Here is a 24,078-nt window from a genome sequence, read left to right on the forward strand (position 1 = left end):
TGCTTCTGTACAAATACGGAACCCAAACTAGTTTCCAATATTCCAAATACCTTTACAGTCTTCCTAAACCCAGTTATAAGACGTGCTGTGTAGTCGAGTAGTTAAGATAACTGACTCTCATCCTGTCGACCCGGGTTCGAATTCTGGAATGACCAATAACGCTATTTAATTACAAATACGGAACTCAAACTAGTTTCCAATATTCCGCATAGCTTTAGTCTTCCTAAACCCAGTTGTAAGACGTGCTTTGTAGTCGAGGTGTTTAGATATATGATTCTCGTCTTGACGACCCGGGTTTGAATCCCGCAATGAATAATCACGCTTCTTCTGTACAAATACGGAACTCAAACTAGTTTCCAATATTTCAAATACCTTTACAGTCTTCCTAAACCCAGTTATAAGACGTGCTGTTTAGTCGGGTGGTTAAGATATCTGGCTCTCGTCCTCACGACTCAGGTTCAAATTCTAGAATGGCCAATCACGCTGCTTCTGTACAAATACGGAACTCAAACTAGTTTCCAATATTCCAAATACCTTTACAGTCTTCCTAAACCCAGTTATAAGACGTGCTGTGTAGTCGAGTAGTTAAGATACCTGACTCTCATCCTGTCGACCCGGGTTCGAATCCCGCAATGAATAATCACGCTTCTTCTGTACAAATACGGAACTCAAACTAGTTTCCAATATTCCACATACCTTTACAGTCTTCCTAAACCTAGTTATAGGACGTGCTGTGTAGTCGAGTGGTTAAGATATGTGACTTTCGTCCTGACGACACGGGTTCGAATCCCGGAATGACCAATCAAGCTACTTCTGTACAAATACGGAACTCAAACTAGTTTCCAATATTCCACATACCTTTACAGTCTTCCTAAACCCAGTTTTAGGACGTGTCGTGTGGTTAAGATATCTGACTCTCGTCCTGACGACCCGGGTTCGAATCCCGGAATGACCAATCAAGCTACTTCTGTACAAATACAGAACTCAAACTAGTTTCCAATATTCCACATAGCTTTACAGTCTTCCTAAACCCAGTTATAGGACGTGCTGTGTAGTCGAGTGGTTAAGATATCTGACTCTCCTCCTGACGACCCGGGTTCGAATCCCGCAATGAATAATCACGCTTCTTCTGTACAAATACGGAACTCAAACTAGTTTCCAATATTCCACATACCTTTACAGTCTTCCTAAACCAAGTTTTAGGACGTGTCGTGTGGTTAAGATATCTGACTCTCGTCCTGACGACTCAGGTTCGAATTCTGGAATGACCAATCACGCTGCTTCTGTACAAATACGGAACTCAAACTAGTTTCCAATATTCCACATACCTTTACAGTCTTCCTAAACCCAGTTTTGAGATTGCTGTGTAGTCGAGTGGTAAAGATACCTGACTCTCATCCTGACGACCCGGGTTTGAATCCCGCAATGAATAATCACGCTTCTTCTGTACAAATACGGAACTCAAACTAGTTTCCAATATTCCACATACCTTTACAGTCTTCCTAAACCGAGTTATAGGACGTGCTGTGTAGTCGAGTGGTTAAGATATCTGACTTTCGTCCTGACGACACGGGTTCGAATCCCGGAATGACCAATCAAGCTACTTCTGTACAAATACGGAACTCAAACTAGTTTCCAATATTCCACATACCTTTACAGTCTTCCTAAACCCAGTTTTAGGACGTGCTGTGTAGTCGTGTGGTTAAGATATCTGACTCTCGTCCTGACGACTTACCTTCGAATTCTGGAATGACCAATCACGCTATTTCCTTACAAATACGGAACTCAAACTAGTTTCCAATATTCCGCATAGCTTTATTCTTCCTAAACCCAGTTTTGAGATGTGCTGTGTAGTCGAGTGGTAAAGATACCTGACTCTCCTCGTGACGACCCGGGTTCGAATCCCGCAATGAATAATCACGCTTCTTCTGTACAAATACGGAATTCAAACTAGTTTCCAATATTTCAAATACCTTTACAGTCTTCCTAAACCCAGTTATAAGACGTGCTGTGTAGTCGGGTGGTTAAGATATCTGGCTCTCGTCCTCACGACTCAGGTTCGAATTCTAGAATGACCAATCACGCTGCTTCTGTACAAATACGGAACTCAAACTAGTTTCCAATATTCCAAATACCTTTACAGTCTTCCTAAACCCAGTTATAAGACGTGCTGTGTAGACGAGTAGTTAAGATATCTGACTCTCGTCCTGACGACCCGGGTTCGAATCCCGCAATGACAAATCACGCTTCTTCTGTATAAATACGGAACTCAAACTAGTTTCCATTATTCCAAATACCTTTATAGTCTTCCTAAACCCAGTTATAAGACGTGCTGTGTAGTCGAGTAGTTAAGATACCTGACTCTCATCCTTTCGACCCGGGTTCGAATCCCGCAATGAATAATCACGCTTCTTCTGTACAAATACGGAACTCAAACTAGTTTCCAATATTCCACATACCTTTACAGTCTTCCTAAACCTAGTTATAGGACGTGCTGTGTAGTCGAGTGGTTAAGATATGTGACTTTCGTCCTGACGACACGGGTTCGAATCCCGGAATGACCAATCAAGCTACTTCTGTACAAATACGGAACTCAAACTAGTTTCCAATTATCCACATACCTTTACAGTCATCGTAAACCCAGTTTTAGGACGTGTCGTGTAGTCGTGTGTTTAAGATATCTGACTCTCGTCCTGACGACTAAGGTTCGAATTCTGGAATGACCAATCACGTTGCTTCTGTACAAATACGGAACTCAAACTAGTTCCCAATATTTCAAATACCTTTACAGTCTTCCTAAACCCAGTTATAAGACGTGCTGTGTAGTCGGGTGGTTAAGATATCTGGCTTTCGTCCTCAGGACTCAGGTTCGAATTCTAGAATGACCAATCACGCTGCTTCTGTACAAATACAGAACCCAAACTAGTTTCCAATATTCCAAATACCTTTACAGTCTTCCTAAACCCAGTTATAAGACGTGCTGTGTAGTCGAGTAGTTAAGATAACTGACTCTCATCCTGTCGACCCGGGTTCGAATTCTGGAATGACCAATCAAGCTACTTCTGTACAAATACGGAACTCAAACTAGTTTCCAATATTCCACATACCTTTACAGTCTTCCTAAACCCAGTTTTAGGACGTGTCGTGTGGTTAAGATATCTGACTCTCGTCCTGACGACCCGGGTTCGAATCCCGGAATGACCAATCAAGCTACTTCTGTACAAATACAGAACTCAAACTAGTTTCCAATATTCCACATAGCTTTACAGTCTTCCTAAACCCAGTTATAAGACGTGCTGTGTAGTCGAGTGGTTAAGATATGTGACTTTCGTCCTGACGACACGGGTTCGAATCCCGGAATGACCAATCAAGCTACTTCTGTACAAATACGGAACTCAAACTAGTTTCCAATATTCCACATACCTTTACAGTCTTCCTAAACCAAGTTTTAGGACGTGTCGTGTGGTTAAGATATCTGACTCTCGTCCTGACGACTCAGGTTCGAATTCTGGAATGACCAATCACGCTGCTTCTGTACAAATACGGAACTCAAACTAGTTTCCAATATTCCACATACCTTTACAGTCTTCCTAAACCCAGTTTTGAGATTGCTGTGTAGTCGAGTGGTAAAGATACCTGACTCTCATCCTGACGACCCGGGTTTGAATCCCGCAATGAATAATCACGCTTCTTCTGTACAAATACGGAACTCAAACTAGTTTCCAATATTCCACATACCTTTACAGTCTTCCTAAACCGAGTTATAGGACGTGCTGTGTAGTCGAGTGGTTAAGATATCTGACTTTCGTCCTGACGACACGGGTTCGAATCCCGGAATGACCAATCAAGCTACTTCTGTACAAATACGGAACTCAAACTAGTTTCCAATATTCCACATACCTTTACAGTCTTCCTAAACCCAGTTTTAGGACGTGCTGTGTAGTCGTGTGGTTAAGATATCTGACTCTCGTCCTGACGACTTACCTTCGAATTCTGGAATGACCAATCACGCTATTTCCTTACAAATACGGAACTCAAACTAGTTTCCAATATTCCGCATAGCTTTATTCTTCCTAAACCCAGTTTTGAGATGTGCTGTGTAGTCGAGTGGTAAAGATACCTGACTCTCCTCGTGACGACCCGGGTTCGAATCCCGCAATGAATAATCACGCTTCTTCTGTACAAATACGGAATTCAAACTAGTTTCCAATATTTCAAATACCTTTACAGTCTTCCTAAACCCAGTTATAAGACGTGCTGTGTAGTCGGGTGGTTAAGATATCTGGCTCTCGTCCTCACGACTCAGGTTCGAATTCTAGAATGACCAATCACGCTGCTTCTGTACAAATACGGAACTCAAACTAGTTTCCAATATTCCAAATACCTTTACAGTCTTCCTAAACCCAGTTATAAGACGTGCTGTGTAGACGAGTAGTTAAGATATCTGACTCTCGTCCTGACGACCCGGGTTCGAATCCCGCAATGACAAATCACGCTTCTCCTGTATAAATACGGAACTCAAACTAGTTTCCATTATTCCAAATACCTTTATAGTCTTCCTAAACCCAGTTATAAGACGTGCTGTGTAGTCGAGTAGTTAAGATACCTGACTCTCATCCTGTCGACCCGGGTTCGAATCCCGCAATGAATAATCACGCTTCTTCTGTACAAATACGGAACTCAAACTAGTTTCCAATATTCCACATACCTTTACAGTCTTCCTAAACCTAGTTATAGGACGTGCTGTGTAGTCGAGTGGTTAAGATATGTGACTTTCGTCCTGACGACACGGGTTCGAATCCCGGAATGACCAATCAAGCTACTTCTGTACAAATACGGAACTCAAACTAGTTTCCAATTATCCACATACCTTTACAGTCATCGTAAACCCAGTTTTAGGACGTGTCGTGTAGTCGTGTGTTTAAGATATCTGACTCTCGTCCTGACGACTCAGGTTCGAATTCTGGAATGACCAATCACGTTGCTTCTGTACAAATACGGAACTCAAACTAGTTCCCAATATTTCAAATACCTTTACAGTCTTCCTAAACCCAGTTATAAGACGTGCTGTGTAGTCGGGTGGTTAAGATATCTGGCTTTCGTCCTCAGGACTCAGGTTCGAATTCTAGAATGACCAATCACGCTGCTTCTGTACAAATACAGAACCCAAACTAGTTTCCAATATTCCAAATACCTTTACAGTCTTCCTAAACCCAGTTATAAGACGTGCTGTGTAGTCGAGTAGTTAAGATAACTGACTCTCATCCTGTCGACCCGGGTTCGAATTCTGGAATGACCAATAACGCTATTTAATTACAAATACGGAACTCAAACTAGTTTCCAATATTCCAAATACCTTTACAGTCTTCCTAAACCCAGTTTTGAGATGTGCTGTGTAGTCGAGTGGTAAAGATACCTGACTCTCCTCCTGACGACCCGGGTTCGAATCCCGCAATGAATAATCACGCCTCTTCTGTACAAATACGTAACTCAAACTAGCTTCCAATATTTCAAATACCTTTACAGTCTTCCTAAACCCAGTTGTAAGACGTGCTTTGTAGTCGAGGTGTTTAGATATATGATTCTCGTCTTGACGACCCGGGTTCGAATCCCGCAATGAATAATCACGCTTCTTCTGTACAAATACGGAACTCAAACTACTTTCCTATATTCCACATAGCTTTACAGTCTTCCTAAACCCAGCTTTGAGATTGCTGTGTAGTCGAGTGGTTAAGATATCTGACTTTCGTCCTGACGACACGGGTTTGAATCCCGCAATGAATAATCACGCTTCTTCTGTACAAATACGGAACGCAAACTAGTTTCCAATATTTCAAATACCTTTACAGTCTTCCTAAACCCAGTTATAAGACGTGCTGTGTAGTCGGGTGGTTAAGATATCTGGCTCTCGTCCTCACGACTCAGGTTCAAATTCTAGAATGGCCAATCACGCTGCTTCTGTACAAATACGGAACTCAAACTAGTTTCCAATATTCCAAATACCTTTACAGTCTTCCTAAACCCAGTTATAAGACGTGCTGTGTAGTCGAGTAGTTAAGATACCTGACTCTCATCCTGTCGACCCGGGTTCGAATCCCGCAATGAATAATCACGCTTCTTCTGTACAAATACGGAACTCAAACTAGTTTCCAATATTCCACATACCTTTACAGTCTTCCTAAACCTAGTTATAGGACGTGCTGTGTAGTCGAGTGGTTAAGATATCTGACTTTCGTCCTGACGACACGGGTTCGAATCCCGGAATGACCAATCAAGCTACTTCTGTACAAATACGGAACTCAAACTAGTTTCCAATATTCCACATAGCTTTACAGTCTTCCTAAACCCAGTTTTGAGATGTGCTGTGTAGTCGAGTAGTTAAGATACCTGACTCTCATCCTGACGACCCGGGTTCGAATCCCGCAATGAATAATCACGCTTCTTCTGTACAAATACGGAACTCAAACTAGTTTCCAATATTCCACATACCTTTACAATCTTCCTAAACCCAGTTATAGGACGTGCTGTGTAGTCGAGTGGTTAAGATATCTGACTCTCCTCCTGACGACCCGGGTTCGAATCCCGCAATGAATAATCACGCTTCTTCTGTACAAATACGGAACTCAAACTAGTTTCCAATATTCCACATACCTTTACAGTCTTTCTAAACCCAGTTTTAGGACGTGTCGTGTGGTTAAGATATCTGACTCTCGTCCTGACGACTCAGGTTCGAATTCTGGAATGACCAATCACGCTGCTTCTGTACAAATACGGAACTCAAACTAGTTTCCAATATTCCACATAGCTTTAGTCTTCATAAACCCAGTTTTGAGATGTGCTGTGTAGTCGAGTGGTAAAGATACCTGACTCTCCTCCTGACGACCCGGGTTCGAATCCCGCAATGAATAATCACGCCTCTTCTGTACAAATACGTAACTCAAACTAGCTTCCAATATTTCAAATACCTTTACAGTCTTCCTAAACCCAGTTGTAAGACGTGCTTTGTAGTCGAGGTGTTTAGATATCTGGCTCTCGTCCTCACGACTCAGGTTCAAATTCTAGAATGGCCAATCACGCTGCTTCTGTACAAATACGGAACTCAAACTAGTTTCCAATATTCCAAATACCTTTACAGTCTTCCTAAACCCAGTTATAAGACGTGCTGTGTAGTCGAGTAGTTAAGATACCTGACTCTCATCCTGTCGACCCGGGTTCGAATCCCGCAATGAATAATCACGCTTCTTCTGTACAAATACGGAACTCAAACTAGTTTCCAATATTCCACATACCTTTACAGTCTTCCTAAACCTAGTTATAGGACGTGCTGTGTAGTCGAGTGGTTAAGATATCTGACTTTCGTCCTGACGACACGGGTTCGAATCCCGGAATGACCAATCAAGCTACTTCTGTACAAATACGGAACTCAAACTAGTTTCCAATATTCCACATAGCTTTACAGTCTTCCTAAACCCAGTTTTGAGATGTGCTGTGTAGTCGAGTAGTTAAGATACCTGACTCTCATCCTGACGACCCGGGTTCGAATCCCGCAATGAATAATCACGCTTCTTCTGTACAAATACGGAACTCAAACTAGTTTCCAATATTCCACATACCTTTACAATCTTCCTAAACCCAGTTATAGGACGTGCTGTGTAGTCGAGTGGTTAAGATATCTGACTCTCCTCCTGACGACCCGGGTTCGAATCCCGCAATGAATAATCACGCTTCTTCTGTACAAATACGGAACTCAAACTAGTTTCCAATATTCCACATACCTTTACAGTCTTTCTAAACCCAGTTTTAGGACGTGTCGTGTGGTTAAGATATCTGACTCTCGTCCTGACGACTCAGGTTCGAATTCTGGAATGACCAATCACGTTGCTTCTGTACAAATACGGAACTCAAACTAGTTCCCAATATTTCAAATACCTTTACAGTCTTCCTAAACCCAGTTATAAGACGTGCTGTGTAGTCGGGTGGTTAAGATATCTGGCTTTCGTCCTCAGGACTCAGGTTCGAATTCTAGAATGACCAATCACGCTGCTTCTGTACAAATACAGAACCCAAACTAGTTTCCAATATTCCAAATACCTTTACAGTCTTCCTAAACCCAGTTATAAGACGTGCTGTGTAGTCGAGTAGTTAAGATAACTGACTCTTATCCTGTCGACCCGGGTTCGAATTCTGGAATGACCAATAACGCTATTTAATTACAAATACGGAACTCAAACTAGTTTCCAATATTCCAAATACCTTTACAGTCTTCCTAAACCCAGTTTTGAGATGTGCTGTGTAGTCGAGTGGTAAAGATACCTGACTCTCCTCCTGACGACCCGGGTTCGAATCCCGCAATGAATAATCACGCCTCTTCTGTACAAATACGTAACTCAAACTAGCTTCCAATATTTCAAATACCTTTACAGTCTTCCTAAACCCAGTTGTAAGACGTGCTTTGTAGTCGAGGTGTTTAGATATATGATTCTCGTCTTGACGACCCGGGTTCGAATCCCGCAATGAATAATCACGCTTCTTCTGTACAAATACGGAACTCAAACTACTTTCCTATATTCCACATAGCTTTACAGTCTTCCTAAACCCAGCTTTGAGATTGCTGTGTAGTCGAGTGGTTAAGATATCTGACTTTCGTCCTGACGACACGGGTTTGAATCCCGCAATGAATAATCACGCTTCTTCTGTACAAATACGGAACGCAAACTAGTTTCCAATATTTCAAATACCTTTACAGTCTTCCTAAACCCAGTTATAAGACGTGCTGTGTAGTCGGGTGGTTAAGATATCTGGCTCTCGTCCTCACGACTCAGGTTCAAATTCTAGAATGGCCAATCACGCTGCTTCTGTACAAATACGGAACTCAAACTAGTTTCCAATATTCCAAATACCTTTACAGTCTTCCTAAACCCAGTTATAAGACGTGCTGTGTAGTCGAGTAGTTAAGATACCTGACTCTCATCCTGTCGACCCGGGTTCGAATCCCGCAATGAATAATCACGCTTCTTCTGTACAAATACGGAACTCAAACTAGTTTCCAATATTCCACATACCTTTACAGTCTTCCTAAACCTAGTTATAGGACGTGCTGTGTAGTCGAGTGGTTAAGATATCTGACTTTCGTCCTGACGACACGGGTTCGAATCCCGGAATGACCAATCAAGCTACTTCTGTACAAATACGGAACTCAAACTAGTTTCCAATATTCCACATAGCTTTACAGTCTTCCTAAACCCAGTTTTGAGATGTGCTGTGTAGTCGAGTAGTTAAGATACCTGACTCTCATCCTGACGACCCGGGTTCGAATCCCGCAATGAATAATCACGCTTCTTCTGTACAAATACGGAACTCAAACTAGTTTCCAATATTCCACATACCTTTACAATCTTCCTAAACCCAGTTATAGGACGTGCTGTGTAGTCGAGTGGTTAAGATATCTGACTCTCCTCCTGACGACCCGGGTTCGAATCCCGCAATGAATAATCACGCTTCTTCTGTACAAATACGGAACTCAAACTAGTTTCCAATATTCCACATACCTTTACAGTCTTTCTAAACCCAGTTTTAGGACGTGTCGTGTGGTTAAGATATCTGACTCTCGTCCTGACGACTCAGGTTCGAATTCTGGAATGACCAATCACGCTGCTTCTGTACAAATACGGAACTCAAACTAGTTTCCAATATTCCACATAGCTTTAGTCTTCATAAACCCAGTTTTGAGATGTGCTGTGTAGTCGAGTGGTAAAGATACCTGACTCTCCTCCTGACGACCCGGGTTCGAATCCCGCAATGAATAATCACGCCTCTTCTGTACAAATACGTAACTCAAACTAGCTTCCAATATTTCAAATACCTTTACAGTCTTCCTAAACCCAGTTGTAAGACGTGCTTTGTAGTCGAGGTGTTTAGATATCTGGCTCTCGTCCTCACGACTCAGGTTCAAATTCTAGAATGGCCAATCACGCTGCTTCTGTACAAATACGGAACTCAAACTAGTTTCCAATATTCCAAATACCTTTACAGTCTTCCTAAACCCAGTTATAAGACGTGCTGTGTAGTCGAGTAGTTAAGATACCTGACTCTCATCCTGTCGACCCGGGTTCGAATCCCGCAATGAATAATCACGCTTCTTCTGTACAAATACGGAACTCAAACTAGTTTCCAATATTCCACATACCTTTACAGTCTTCCTAAACCTAGTTATAGGACGTGCTGTGTAGTCGAGTGGTTAAGATATGTGACTTTCGTCCTGACGACACGGGTTCAAATCCCGGAATGACCAATCAAGCTACTTCTGTACAAATACGGAACTCAAACTAGTTTCCAATATTCCACATACCTTTACAGTCTTCCTAAACCCAGTTTTAGGACGTGTCGTGTGGTTAAGATATCTGACTCTCGTCCTGACGACCCGGGTTCGAATCCCGGAATGACCAATCAAGCTACTTCTGTACAAATACAGAACTCAAACTAGTTTCCAATATTCCACATAGCTTTACAGTCTTCCTAAACCCAGTTATAGGACGTGCTGTGTAGTCGAGTGGTTAAGATATCTGACTCTCCTCCTGACGACCCGGGTTCGAATCCCGCAATGAATAATCACGCTTCTTCTGTACAAATACGGAACTCAAACTAGTTTCCAATATTCCACATACCTTTAGAGTCTTCCTAAACCCAGTTTTAGGACGTGTCGTGTGGTTAAGATATCTGACTCTCGTCCTGACGACTCAGGTTCGAATTCTGGAATGACCAATCACGCTGCTTCTGTACAAATACGGAACTCAAACTAGTTTCCAATATTCCACATACCTTTACAGTCTTCCTAAACCCAGTTTTGAGATTGCTGTGTAGTCGAGTGGTAAAGATACCTGACTCTCATCCTGACGACCCGGGTTTGAATCCCGCAATGAATAATCACGCTTCTTCTGTACAAATACGGAACTCAAACTAGTTTCCAATATTCCACATACCTTTACAGTCTTCCTAAACCGAGTTATAGGACGTGCTGTGTAGTCGAGTGGTTAAGATATCTGACTTTCGTCCTGACGACACGGGTTCGAATCCCGGAATGACCAATCAAGCTACTTCTGTACAAATACGGAACTCAAACTAGTTTCCAATATTCCACATACCTTTACAGTCTTCCTAAACCCAGTTTTAGGACGTGCTGTGTAGTCGTGTGGTTAAGATATCTGACTCTCGTCCTGACGACTTACCTTCGAATTCTGGAATGACCAATCACGCTATTTCCTTACAAATACGGAACTCAAACTAGTTTCCAATATTCCGCATAGCTTTATTCTTCCTAAACCCAGTTTTGAGATGTGCTGTGTAGTCGAGTGGTAAAGATACCTGACTCTCCTCGTGACGACCCGGGTTCGAATCCCGCAATGAATAATCACGCTTCTTCTGTACAAATACGGAATTCAAACTAGTTTCCAATGTTTCAAATACCTTTACAGTCTTCCTAAACCCAGTTATAAGACGTGCTGTGTAGACGAGTAGTTAAGATATCTGACTCTCGTCCTCACGACTCAGGTTCGAATTCTAGAATGACCAATCACGCTGCTTCTGTACAAATACGGAACTCAAACTAGTTTCCAATATTCCAAATACCTTTACAGTCTTCCTAAACCCAGTTATAAGACGTGCTGTGTAGACGAGTAGTTAAGATACCTGACTCTCATCCTGTCGACCCGGGTTCGAATCCCGCAATGAATAATCACGCTTCTTCTGTATAAATACGGAACTCAAACTAGTTTCCATTATTCCAAATACCTTTATAGTCTTCCTAAACCCAGTTATAAGACGTGCTGTGTAGTCGAGTAGTTAAGATACCTGACTCTCATCCTGTCGACCCGGGTTCGAATCCCGCAATGAATAATCACGCTTCTTCTGTATAAATACGGAACTCAAACTAGTTTCCATTATTCCAAATACCTTTATAGTCTTCCTAAACCCAGTTATAAGACGTGCTGTGTAGTCGAGTAGTTAAGATACCTGACTCTCATCCTGTCGACCCGGGTTCGAATCCCGCAATGAATAATCACGCTTCTTCTGTACAAATACGGAACTCAAACTAGTTTCCAATATTCCACATACCTTTACAGTCTTCCTAAACCTAGTTATAGGACGTGCTGTGTAGTCGAGTGGTTAAGATATGTGACTTTCGTCCTGACGACACGGGTTCGAATCCCGGAATGACCAATCAAGCTACTTCTGTACAAATACGGAACTCAAACTAGTTTCCAATTATCCACATACCTTTACAGTCATCGTAAACCCAGTTTTAGGACGTGTCGTGTAGTCGTGTGTTTAAGATATCTGACTCTCGTCCTGACGACTCAGGTTCGAATTCTAGAATGACCAATCACGCTGCTTCTGTACAAATACGGAACTCAAACTAGTTCCCAATATTTCAAATACCTTTACAGTCTTCCTAAACCCAGTTATAAGACGTGCTGTGTAGTCGGGTGGTTAAGATATCTGGCTTTCGTCCTCAGGACTCAGGTTCGAATTCTAGAATGACCAATCACGCTGCTTCTGTACAAATACGGAACCCAAACTAGTTTCCAATATTCCAAATACCTTTACAGTCTTCCTAAACCCAGTTATAAGACGTGCTGTGTAGTCGAGTAGTTAAGATAACTGACTCTCATCCTGTCGACCCGGGTTCGAATTCTGGAATGACCAATAACGCTATTTAATTACAAATACGGAACTCAAACTAGTTTCCAATATTCCGCATAGCTTTAGTCTTCCTAAACCCAGTTTTGAGATGTGCTGTGTAGTCGAGTGGTAAAGATACCTGACTCTCCTCCTGACGACCCGGGTTCGAATCCCGCAATGAATAATCACGCCTCTTCTGTACAAATACGTAACTCAAACTAGCTTCCAATATTTCAAATACCTTTACAGTCTTCCTAAACCCAGTTGTAAGACGTGCTTTGTAGTCGAGGTGTTTAGATATATGATTCTCGTCTTGACGACCCGGGTTCGAATCCCGGAATGACCAATCAAGCTACTTCTGTACAAATACGAAACTCAAACTAGTTTTCAATATTCCACATAGCTTTACAGTCTTCCTAAACCCAATTTTAGGACGTGCTGTGTAGTCGTGTGGTTAAGATATCTGACTCTCGTCCTGACGACTCAGGTTCGAATTCTGGAATGACCAATCACGCTGCTTCTGTACAAATACGGAACTCAAACTAGTTTCCAATATTCCACATACCTTTACAATCTTCCTAAACCCAGTTATAGGACGTGCTGTGTAGTCGAGTGGTTAAGATATCTGACTCTCCTCCTGACGACCCGGGTTCGAATCCCGCAATGAATAATCACGCTTCTTCTGTACAAATACGGAACTCAAACTAGTTCCCAATATTCCACATACCTTTACAGTCTTCCTAAACCCAGTTTTAGGACGTGCTGTGTAGTCGTGGGGTTAAGATATCTGACTCTCGTCCTGACGACTTACCTTCGAATTCTGGAATGACCAATCACGCTATTTCCTTACAAATACGGAACTCAAACTAGTTTCCAATATTCCGCATAGCTTTAGTCTTCCTAAACCCAGTTTTGAGATGTGCTGTGTAGTCGAGTGGTAAAGATACCTGACTCTCATCCTGACGACCCGGGTTTGAATCCCGCAATGAATAATAACGCTTTTTCTGTACAAATACGGAAGTCAAACTAGTTTCCAGTATTCCACATACCTTTACAATCTTCCTAAACCCAGTTATAGGACGTGCTGTGTAGTCGAGTGTTTAAGATATCTGACTCTCGTCCTGACGACCCGGGTTCGAATCATGGAATGACCAATCGAGCTACTTCTGTACAAATACGGAACTCAAACTAGTTTCCAATATTCCACATACCTTTACAGTCTTCCTAAACCCAGTTTTAGGACGTGCTGTGTAGTCGTGTGGTTAAGATATCTGACTCTCGTCCTGACGACTTACCTTCGAATTCTGGAATGACCAATCTTGCTATTTCCTTACAAATACGGAACTCAAACTAGTTTCCAATATTCCGCATAGCTTTAGTCTTCCTAAACCCAGTTTTGAGATGTGCTGTGTAGTCGAGTGGTAAAGATACCTGACTCTCCTCCTGACGACCCGGGTTCGAATCCCGCAATGAATAATCACGCTGCTTCTGTACAAATACGGAACCCAAACTAGTTTCCAATATTCCAAATACCTTTACAGTCTTCCTAAACCCAGTTATAAGACGTGCTTTGTAGTCGAGGTGTTTAGATATATGATTCTCGTCTTGATGACCCGGGTTTGAATCCCGCAATGAATAATCACGCTTCTTCTGTACAAATACGGAACTCAAACTAGTTTCCAATATTCCAAATACCTTTACAGTCTTCCTAAACCCAGTTATAAGACGTGCTGTGAAGTCGAGTAGTTAAGATACCTGACTCTCATCCTGACGACCCGGGTTCGAATCCCGCAATGAATAATCACGCTTCTTCTGTACAAATATGGAACTCAAACTAGTGTCCAATATTCCACATACCTTTACAGTCTTCCTAAACCCAGTTATAGGACGTGCTGTGTAGTCGAGTGGTTAAGATATCTGACTCTCGTCCTGACGACCCGGGTTCGAATCCCGGAATGACCAATCAAGCTACTTATGTACAAATACGAAACTCAAACTAGTTTTCAATATTCCACATAGCTTTACAGTCTTCCTAAACCCAATTTTAGGACGTGCTGTGTAGTCGTGTGGTTAAGATATCTGACTCTCGTCCTGACGACTCAGGTTCGAATTCTGGAATGACCAATCACGCTGCTTCTGTACAAATACGGAACTCAAACTAGTTTCCAATATTTCAAATACCTTTACAGTCTTCCTAAACCCAGTTATAAGACGTGCTGTGTAGTCGGGTGGTTAAGATATCTGGCTCTCGTCCTCACGACTCAGGTTCAAATTCTAGAATGGCCAATCACGCTGCTTCTGTACAAATACGGAACTCAAACTAGTTTCCAATATTCCAAATACCTTTACAGTCTTCCTAAACCCAGTTATAAGACGTGCTGTGTAGTCGAGTAGTTAAGATAACTGACTCTCATCCTGTCGACCCGGGTTCGAATTCTGGAATGACCAATAACGCTATTTAATTACAAATACGGAACTCAAACTAGTTTCCAATATTCCGCATAGCTTTAGTCTTCCTAAACCCAGTTTTGAGATGTGCTGTGTAGTCGAGTGGTAAGGATACCTGACTCTCCTCCTGACGACCCGGGTTCGAATCCCGCAATGAATAATCACGCCTCTTCTGTACAAATACGTAACTCAAACTAGCTTCCAATATTTCAAATACCTTTACAGTCTTCCTAAACCCAGTTGTAAGACGTGCTTTGTAGTCGAGGTGTTTAGATATATGATTCTCGTCTTGACGACCCGGGTTCGAATCCCGGAATGACCAATCAAGCTACTTCTGTACAAATACGAAACTCAAACTAGTTTTCAATATTCCACATAGCTTTACAGTCTTCCTAAACCCAATTTTAGGACGTGCTGTGTAGTCGTGTGGTTAAGATATCTGACTCTCGTCCTGACGACTCAGGTTCGAATTCTGGAATGACCAATCACGCTGCTTCTGTACAAATACGGAACTCAAACTAGTTTCCAATATTCCACATACCTTTACAATCTTCCTAAACCCAGTTATAGGACGTGCTGTGTAGTCGAGTGGTTAAGATATCTGACTCTCCTCCTGACGACCCGGGTTCGAATCCCGCAATGAATAATCACGCTTCTTCTGTACAAATACGGAACTCAAACTAGTTCCCAATATTCCACATACCTTTACAGTCTTCCTAAACCCAGTTTTAGGACGTGCTGTGTAGTCGTGGGGTTAAGATATCTGACTCTCGTCCTGACGACTTACCTTCGAATTCTGGAATGACCAATCACGCTATTTCCTTACAAATACGGAACTCAAACTAGTTTCCAATATTCCGCATAGCTTTAGTCTTCCTAAACCCAGTTTTGAGATGTGCTGTGTAGTCGAGTGGTAAAGATACCTGACTCTCATCCTGACGACCCGGGTTTGAATCCCGCAATGAATAATCACGCTTTTTCTGTACAAATACGGAAGTCAAACTAGTTTCCAGTATTCCACATACCTTTACAATCTTCCTAAACCCAGTTATAGGACGTGCTGTGTAGTCGAGTGTTTAAGATATCTGACTCTCGTCCTGACGACCCGGGTTCGAATCATGGAATGACCAATCGAGCTACTTCTGTACAAATACGGAACTCAAACTAGTTTCCAATATTCCACATACCTTTACAGTCTTCCTAAACCCAGTTTTAGGACGTGCTGTGTAGTCGTGTGGTTAAGATATCTGACTCTCGTCCTGACGACTTACCTTCGAATTCTGGAATGACCAATCTTGCTATTTCCTTACAAATACGGAACTCAAACTAGTTTCCAATATTCCGCATAGCTTTAGTCTTCCTAAACCCAGTTTTGAGATGTGCTGTGTAGTCGAGTGGTAAAGATACCTGACTCTCCTCCTGACGACCCGGGTTCGAATCCCGCAATGAATAATCACGCTGCTTCTGTACAAATACGGAACCCAAACTAGTTTCCAATATTCCAAATACCTTTACAGTCTTCCTAAACCCAGTTATAAGACGTGCTTTGTAGTCGAGGTGTTTAGATATATGATTCTCGTCTTGATGACCCGGGTTTGAATCCCGCAATGAATAATCACGCTTCTTCTGTACAAATACGGAACTCAAACTAGTTTCCAATATTCCAAATACCTTTACAGTCTTCCTAAACCCAGTTATAAGACGTGCTGTGAAGTCGAGTAGTTAAGATACCTGACTCTCATCCTGACGACCCGGGTTCGAATCCCGCAATGAATAATCACGCTTCTTCTGTACAAATATGGAACTCAAACTAGTGTCCAATATTCCACATACCTTTACAGTCTTCCTAAACCCAGTTATAGGACGTGCTGTGTAGTCGAGTGGTTAAGATATCTGACTCTCGTCCTGACGACTCAGGTTCGAATTCTGGAATGACCAATCACGCTGCTTCTGTACAAATACGGAACTCAAACTAGTTTCCAATATTTCAAATACCTTTACAGTCTTCCTAAACCCAGTTATAAGACGTGCTGTGTAGTCGGGTGGTTAAGATATCTGGCTCTCGTCCTCACGACTCAGGTTCAAATTCTAAAATGGCCAATCACGCTGCTTCTGTACAAATACGGAACTCAAACTAGTTTCCAATATTCCAAATACCTTTACAGTCTTCCTAAACCCAGTTATAAGACGTGCTGTGTAGTCGAGTAGTTAAGATACCTGATTCTCATCCTGTCGACCCGGGTTCGAATCCCGCAATGAATAATCACGCTTCTTCTGTACAAATCCGGAACTCAAACTAGTTTCCAATATTCCACATACCTTTACAGTCTTCCTAAACCTAGTTATAGGACGTGCTGTGTAGTCGAGTGGTTAAGATATGTGACTTTCGTCCTGACGACACGGGTTCGAATCCCGGAATGACCAATCAAGCTACTTCTGTACAAATACGGAACTCAAACTAGTTTCCAATATTCCACATACCTTTACAGTCTTCCTAAACCCAGTTTTAGGACGTGTCGTGTGGTTAAGATATCTGACTCTCGTCCTGACGACCCGGGTTCGAATCCCGGAATGACCAATCAAGCTACTTCTGTACAAATACAGAACTCAAACTAGTTTCCAATATTCCACATAGCTTTACAGTCTTCCTAAACCCAGTTTTGAGATGTGCTGTGTAGTCGAGTAGTTAAGATACGTGACTCTCATCCTGACGACCCGGGTTCGAATCCCGCAATGAATAATCACGCTTCTTCTGTACAAATACGGAACTCAAACTAGTTTCCAATATTCCACATACCTTTACAATCTTCCTAAACCCAGTTATAGGACGTGCTGTGTAGTCGAGTGGTTAAGATATCTGACTCTCCTCCTGACGACCCGGGTTCGAATCCCGCAATGAATAATCACGCTTCTTCTGTACAAATACGGAACTCAAACTAGTTTCCAATATTCCACATACCTTTACAGTCTTCCTAAACCCAGTTTTAGGACGTGTCGTGTGGTTAAGATATCTGACTCTCGTCCTGACGACTCAGGTTCGAATTCTGGAATGACCAATCACGCTGCTTCTGTACAAATACGGAACTCAAACTAGTTTCCAATATTCCACATACCTTTACAGTCTTCCTAAACCTAGTTATAGGACGTGCTGTGTAGTCGAGTGGTTAAGATATGTGACTTTCGTCCTGACGACACGGGTTCAAATCCCGGAATGACCAATCAAGCTACTTCTGTACAAATACGGAACTCAAACTAGTTTCCAATATTCCACATACCTTTACAGTCTTCCTAAACCCAGTTTTAGGACGTGTCGTGTGGTTAAGATATCTGACTCTCGTCCTGACGACCCGGGTTCGAATCCCGGAATGACCAATCAAGCTACTTCTGTACAAATACAGAACTCAAACTAGTTTCCAATATTCCACATAGCTTTACAGTCTTCCTAAACCCAGTTATAGGACGTGCTGTGTAGTCGAGTGGTTAAGATATCTGACTCTCCTCCTGACGACCCGGGTTCGAATCCCGCAATGAATAATCACGCTTCTTCTGTACAAATACGGAACTCAAACTAGTTTCCAATATTCCACATACCTTTAGAGTCTTCCTAAACCCAGTTTTAGGACGTGTCGTGTGGTTAAGATATCTGACTCTCGTCCTGACGACTCAGGTTCGAATTCTGGAATGACCAATCACGCTGCTTCTGTACAAATACGGAACTCAAACTAGTTTCCAATATTCCACATACCTTTACAGTCTTCCTAAACCCAGTTTTGAGATTGCTGTGTAGTCGAGTGGTAAAGATACCTGACTCTCATCCTGACGACCCGGGTTTGAATCCCGCAATGAATAATCACGCTTCTTCTGTACAAATACGGAACTCAAACTAGTTTCCAATATTCCACATACCTTTACAGTCTTCCTAAACCGAGTTATAGGACGTGCTGTGTAGTCGAGTGGTTAAGATATCTGACTTTCGTCCTGACGACACGGGTTCGAATCCCGGAATGACCAATCAAGCTACTTCTGTACAAATACGGAACTCAAACTAGTTTCCAATATTCCACATACCTTTACAGTCTTCCTAAACCCAGTTTTAGGACGTGCTGTGTAGTCGTGTGGTTAAGATATCTGACTCTCGTCCTGACGACTTACCTTCGAATTCTGGAATGACCAATCACGCTATTTCCTTACAAATACGGAACTCAAACTAGTTTCCAATATTCCGCATAGCTTTATTCTTCCTAAACCCAGTTTTGAGATGTGCTGTGTAGTCGAGTGGTAAAGATACCTGACTCTCCTCGTGACGACCCGGGTTCGAATCCCGCAATGAATAATCACGCTTCTTCTGTACAAATACGGAATTCAAACTAGTTTCCAATGTTTCAAATACCTTTACAGTCTTCCTAAACCCAGTTATAAGACGTGCTGTGTAGACGAGTAGTTAAGATATCTGACTCTCGTCCTCACGACTCAGGTTCGAATTCTAGAATGACCAATCACGCTGCTTCTGTACAAATACGGAACTCAAACTAGTTTCCAATATTCCAAATACCTTTACAGTCTTCCTAAACCCAGTTATAAGACGTGCTGTGTAGACGAGTAGTTAAGATACCTGACTCTCATCCTGTCGACCCGGGTTCGAATCCCGCAATGAATAATCACGCTTCTTCTGTATAAATACGGAACTCAAACTAGTTTCCATTATTCCAAATACCTTTATAGTCTTCCTAAACCCAGTTATAAGACGTGCTGTGTAGTCGAGTAGTTAAGATACCTGACTCTCATCCTGTCGACCCGGGTTCGAATCCCGCAATGAATAATCACGCTTCTTCTGTACAAATACGGAACTCAAACTAGTTTCCAATATTCCACATACCTTTACAGTCTTCCTAAACCTAGTTATAGGACGTGCTGTGTAGTCGAGTGGTTAAGATATGTGACTTTCGTCCTGACGACACGGGTTCGAATCCCGGAATGACCAATCAAGCTACTTCTGTACAAATACGGAACTCAAACTAGTTTCCAATTATCCACATACCTTTACAGTCATCGTAAACCCAGTTTTAGGACGTGTCGTGTAGTCGTGTGTTTAAGATATCTGACTCTCGTCCTCACGACTCAGGTTCGAAGTCTAGAATGACCAATCACGCTGCTTCTGTACAAATACGGAACTCAAACTAGTTTCCAATATTCCAAATACCTTTACAGTCTTCCTAAACCCAGTTATAAGACGTGCTGTGTAGACGAGTAGTTAAGATACCTGACTCTCATCCTGTCGACCCGGGTTCGAATCCCGCAATGAATAATCACGCTTCTTCTGTATAAATACGGAACTCAAACTAGTTTCCAATATTCCAAATACCTTTACAGTCTTCCTAAACCCAGTTATAAGACGTGCTGTGAAGTCGAGTAGTTAAGATACCTGACTCTTATCCTGACGTCCCGGGTTCGAATCCCGCAATGAATAATCACGCTTCTTCTGTACAAATATGGAACTCAAACTAGTGTCCAATATTCCACATACCTTTACAGTCTTCCTAAACCCAGTTATAGGACGTGCTGTGTAGTCGAGTGGTTAAGATATCTGACTCTCGTCCTGACGACTCAGGTTCGAATTCTGGAATGACCAATCACGCTGCTTCTGTACAAATACGGAACTCAAACTAGTTCCCAATATTTCAAATACCTTTACAGTCTTCCTAAACCCAGTTATAAGACGTGCTGTGTAGTCGGGTGGTTAAGATATCTGGCTTTCGTCCTCAGGACTCAGGTTCGAATTCTAGAATGACCAATCACGCTGCTTCTGTACAAATACGGAACCCAAACTAGTTTCCAATATTCCAAATACCTTTACAGTCTTCCTAAACCCAGTTATAAGACGTGCTGTGTAGTCGAGTAGTTAAGATAACTGACTCTCATCCTGTCGACCCGGGTTCGAATTCTGGAATGACCAATAACGCTATTTAATTACAAATACGGAACTCAAACTAGTTTCCAATATTCCGCATAGCTTTAGTCTTCCTAAACCCAGTTTTGAGATGTGCTGTGTAGTCGAGTGGTAAAGATACCTGACTCTCCTCCTGACGACCCGGGTTCGAATCCCGCAATGAATAATCACGCCTCTTCTGTACAAATACGTAACTCAAACTAGCTTCCAATATTTCAAATACCTTTACAGTCTTCCTAAACCCAGTTGTAAGACGTGCTTTGTAGTCGAGGTGTTTAGATATATGATTCTCGTCTTGACGACCCGGGTTCGAATCCCGGAATGACCAATCAAGCTACTTCTGTACAAATACGAAACTCAAACTAGTTTTCAATATTCCACATAGCTTTACAGTCTTCCTAAACCCAATTTTAGGACGTGCTGTGTAGTCGTGTGGTTAACATATCTGACTCTCGTCCTGACGACTCAGGTTCGAATTCTGGAATGACCAATCACGCTGCTTCTGTACAAATACGGAACTCAAACTAGTTTCCAATATTCCACATACCTTTACAATCTTCCTAAACCCAGTTATAGGACGTGCTGTGTAGTCGAGTGGTTAAGATATCTGACTCTCCTCCTGACGACCCGGGTTCGAATCCCGCAATGAATAATCACGCTTCTTCTGTACAAATACGGAACTCAAACTAGTTCCCAATATTCCACATACCTTTACAGTCTTCCTAAACCCAGTTTTAGGACGTGCTGTGTAGTCGTGGGGTTAAGATATCTGACTCTCGTCCTGACGACTTACCTTCGAATTCTGGAATGACCAATCACGCTATTTCCTTACAAATACGGAACTCAAACTAGTTTCCAATATTCCGCATAGCTTTAGTCTTCCTAAACCCAGTTTTGAGATGTGCTGTGTAGTCGAGTGGTAAAGATACCTGACTCTCATCCTGACGACCCGGGTTTGAATCCCGCAATGAATAATAACGCTTTTTCTGTACAAATACGGAAGTCAAACTAGTTTCCAGTATTCCACATACCTTTACAATCTTCCTAAACCCAGTTATAGGACGTGCTGTGTAGTCGAGTGTTTAAGATATCTGACTCTCGTCCTGACGACCCGGGTTCGAATCATGGAATGACCAATCGAGCTACTTCTGTACAAATACGGAACTCAAACTAGTTTCCAATATTCCACATACCTTTACAGTCTTCCTAAACCCAGTTTTAGGACGTGCTGTGTAGTCGTGTGGTTAAGATATCTGACTCTCGTCCTGACGACCCGGGTTCGAATCATGGAATGACCAATCGAGCTACTTCTGTACAAATACGGAACTCAAACTAGTTTCCAATATTCCACATACCTTTACAGTCTTCCTAAACCCAGTTTTAGGACGTGCTGTGTAGTCGTGTGGTTAAGATATCTGACTCTCGTCCTGACGACTTACCTTCGAATTCTGGAATGACCAATCTTGCTATTTCCTTACAAATACGGAACTCAAACTAGTTTCCAATATTCCGCATAGCTTTAGTCTTCCTAAACCCACTTTTGAGATGTGCTGTGTAGTCGAGTGGTAAAGATACCTGACTCTCCTCCTGACGACCCGGGTTCGAATCCCGCAATGAATAATCACGCTGCTTCTGTACAAATACGGAACCCAAACTAGTTTCCAATATTCCAAATACCTTTACAGTCTTCCTAAACCCAGTTATAAGACGTGCTTTGTAGTCGAGGTGTTTAGATATATGATTCTCGTCTTGATGACCCGGGTTTAAATCCCGCAATGAATAATCACGCTTCTTCTGTACAAATACGGAACTCAAACTAGTTTCCAATATTCCAAATACCTTTACAGTCTTCCTAAACCCAGTTATAAGACGTGCTGTGAAGTCGAGTAGTTAAGATACCTGACTCTCATCCTGACGACCCGGGTTCGAATCCCGCAATGAATAATCACGCTTCTTCTGTACAAATATGGAACTCAAACTAGTGTCCAATATTCCACATACCTTTACAGTCTTCCTAAACCCAGTTATAGGACGTGCTGTGTAGTCGAGTGGTTAAGATATCTGACTCTCGTCCTGACGACCCGGGTTCGAATCCCGGAATGACCAATCAAGCTACTTATGTACAAATACGAAACTCAAACTAGTTTTCAATATTCCACATAGCTTTACAGTCTTCCTAAACCCAATTTTAGGACGTGCTGTGTAGTCGTGTGGTTAAGATATCTGACTCTCGTCCTGACGACTCAGGTTCGAATTCTGGAATGACCAATCACGCTGCTTCTGTACAAATACGGAACTCAAACTAGTTTCCAATATTTCAAATACCTTTACAGTCTTCCTAAACCCAGTTATAAGACGTGCTGTGTAGTCGGGTGGTTAAGATATCTGGCTCTCGTCCTCACGACTCAGGTTCAAATTCTAGAATGGCCAATCACGCTGCTTCTGTACAAATACGGAACTCAAACTAGTTTCCAATATTCCAAATACCTTTACAGTCTTCCTAAACCCAGTTATAAGACGTGCTGTGTAGTCGAGTAGTTAAGATAACTGACTCTCATCCTGTCGACCCGGGTTCGAATTCTGGAATGACCAATAACGCTATTTAATTACAAATACGGAACTCAAACTAGTTTCCAATATTCCGCATAGCTTTAGTCTTCCTAAACCCAGTTTTGAGATGTGCTGTGTAGTCGAGTGGTAAGGATACCTGACTCTCCTCCTGACGACCCGGGTTCGAATCCCGCAATGAATAATCACGCCTCTTCTGTACAAATACGTAACTCAAACTAGCTTCCAATATTTCAAATACCTTTACAGTCTTCCTAAACCCAGTTGTAAGACGTGCTTTGTAGTCGAGGTGTTTAGATATATGATTCTCGTCTTGACGACCCGGGTTCGAATCCCGGAATGACCAATCAAGCTACTTCTGTACAAATACGAAACTCAAACTAGTTTTCAATATTCCACATAGCTTTACAGTCTTCCTAAACCCAATTTTAGGACGT

This window comes from Pholcus phalangioides, unplaced genomic scaffold (genome assembly GCF_987345545.1).
Source record: "Pholcus phalangioides strain wild (caught in Gottingen) unplaced genomic scaffold, Ppha-v1.0 ptg000005l_1, whole genome shotgun sequence".
In the NCBI taxonomy this organism is placed as follows: domain Eukaryota; kingdom Metazoa; phylum Arthropoda; class Arachnida; order Araneae; family Pholcidae; genus Pholcus; species Pholcus phalangioides.